The sequence below is a fragment of the Myotis lucifugus genome, unplaced genomic scaffold (assembly GCF_000147115.1).
Source record: "Myotis lucifugus unplaced genomic scaffold, Myoluc2.0 scaffold_163, whole genome shotgun sequence".
Classification (NCBI taxonomy): Eukaryota; Metazoa; Chordata; class Mammalia; order Chiroptera; family Vespertilionidae; genus Myotis; species Myotis lucifugus.
Window position 1 is genome coordinate 2,548,154 of NW_005871211.1, and position 2,451 is coordinate 2,550,604.

At 39.7% G+C, this 2,451-nt stretch overlaps 1 pseudogene; it reads right to left on the minus strand.

Annotated features, from left to right (window-relative positions):
• Nucleotides 1–1,676: 1,676 nt before the first annotated feature.
• LOC102437726 lies at nt 1,677–2,124 on the minus strand (annotated as a pseudogene).
• Nucleotides 2,125–2,451: the final 327 nt, after the last annotated feature.

Below are 2,451 nucleotides of genomic sequence, written 5' to 3' on the forward strand. Positions count from 1 at the left end.
GACCATAATGAATATGCAGAGCAAGGTTTGCTTGTCTCTAAAAAGATAGCTATATGAATATATACATATATCTTGGGTTACAAATTTAAGTATTCCTCATTTTAAAGTTTGAAAAACACTGGTAATGATGGCATTGAATGAGTTTATTTTCTACCCTACATTTCCAGTTACACATCCCAAATGCACCTTATATTATAAATTGCTATATTATAGTTACTAAAAGAATGTTGCACTTTCCTGCACATGCCTTGGATTCCATGACATTGGGCAAGTTGCTCTTTGCATCTGCTCACTATGACATGCACTGACCACTGGGGGCAGATGCTTCATTATTTACTGGGTGATCCTTTACACATCCTTAACCATGTCATTCAAGAGTCAGTTCCCACTGAGAGCCTTCCTGGGGCCCTTCTTTGTACCCTTGTCATCTATGTAAAAAGCTATCAGTCTCTATGCATCTGCTATGGTCTGAGTGGTTGTGTTGCCCATAATTCACATGTAGGAATCCTAATGCCCACAGTGATGGTGTTAGGAGGTGGGGCCTTTGGGAGGCAATTAGGTCATGAAGAGGGAGCCTTTATGAATAGGATTAGGGTCCCCATAAAAGAAACCCCACAAGGCTCAGTAATCCACATCCGACCATGTTGTCACCCTGTTCTCACACTTATAGACTCCAGAAATAATTTCTGTTGTTTATAAGCCACCCAGTCTGTGATATTTTGTTAGAGCAGCCTGAATGAATTAACACAGAATCTTTTTCTTTAATTAGTAGAAACTGCTATATAATAGCTCTTGAGCTCTAAGAAGCCCAGATGAAACTCTAATAAGGAATTGGGAATAAAACAACACTTAAGGAAATATAAATCACCGTCAGCCATGGAAAACTCATGTTAGCCTATCTATATATACATTTTTTAAGAGAGCAAAAAAGTGTGAATAAGAGAGCATCCTTGTGTGTGTGTGTGTGTGTGTGTGTGTGTGTGTGTGTGTGGTGTTCATAAAAATTATTTTTTACAGAAAAATCACAAGGCTATGAAAAATATTTGGACATAATTAGGGAACTGGCTTAAGAAAAAGTAAACTAAGGGAGAATTCATCTTGGATGAAAAAATACAAACAGGATTCTCCAGGGATAAGTGTTATGGCCAATTTTGTTCCCCATCTTAGTTAAATTTCCTTTGGTGTCATTCAGAAACAGAACACTTGGTTATGCAAGCCATGAATTTGACCCAATATGGCAATTTATCATGAAATTTTCATAGGAGTTGGGTTGTAAAGAGCAACTCATACAAATTGTTAATCATTTTTGAGCTAAAGCCAGTGGGATTAAAATATTTAGCAGAAAAATCTGTTATTAAATATTTGTTTATGTGTAAAAATGGATTTTTTAAAATTTAACCAAATTGACTTTCTACTTCTTAAGTTACTGTAGTAAATTATTGTAATTGATATGGACAGCCACCTAATGAATGTTTTTATTTTTTAACATATTTTTATTGATGTCAGAGAGGAAGGGAGAGAGAGAGAGAATAGAAACATCAATGATCAGAGAGAATTATTGATCAGCTGCCTCCTGCACGCCCCCCAGAAGCCTGCAACCTGGGCATGTGCCCTTGACTAGAACTGAACCCGGGACCCTTCAGTCCACAGACCAACGTCCTATTCACTAATCAAAATCAGCTAGGGCATGAATTTTTTTTATATAAACAAAAGCCAAGTTTATTTGTTCGTTTCTTGCATGTGAAGTGCTCCTCAATGACATCCTTTGCCTGAGACTCTGCCGTAGTCCTTAACCACCACCCAACTGCACCCAAACCCTTTAGGGGGTTTTCCTCTCTGTCGATTTCACAGAGGCCTGCCCATTCCCCCTCGTTTCTTGTTGTTGTCAACCTTAATTAGGCTGGTTTGGTGTTCGGCACAAAGAGCCTCCACCAACTGGACGTTCATAGGCTCATCACAGTTGGATGCAAGTACACAAAGGTGGGCTTGGCGCTTGTCTAAGGCTTTGGCAGCTTCGCGAATTCCACGCGCTAGGCCGTCCTGGATGAGGGCGGTCTTCAGCACGTCTGGCAAAGCAGTATTAACGTCCATTACACCTCCAGCAGCAACGCCTTTCTCGGCCATGGCCATGGCGGTGGGTGATGGGGAAGCCCAACCTTGAACGCACCCAAGCCTCCGCCTCCATCTCCGCGCAACTCCGCATCCACAGGGAAAGAGGATGGATTTTATTTTTTAATAATTCATTGTGCACCAGTTCATAGGATTTGTTTCAGTTATTCCTTCAATCTGAGTGATGTCACCTATTTCATAGTCTTGAATACCTCCATCTATACAAGCAAAATAATTAAATTAATTTCTATTTTTTTAGAGGTTCTTATCAAGTTTCTGATCTTTCCCACTTGTAGGAAAGTGAGAGATGGAGCAAATCTCAATTATGTTAAGTAAAGGAAA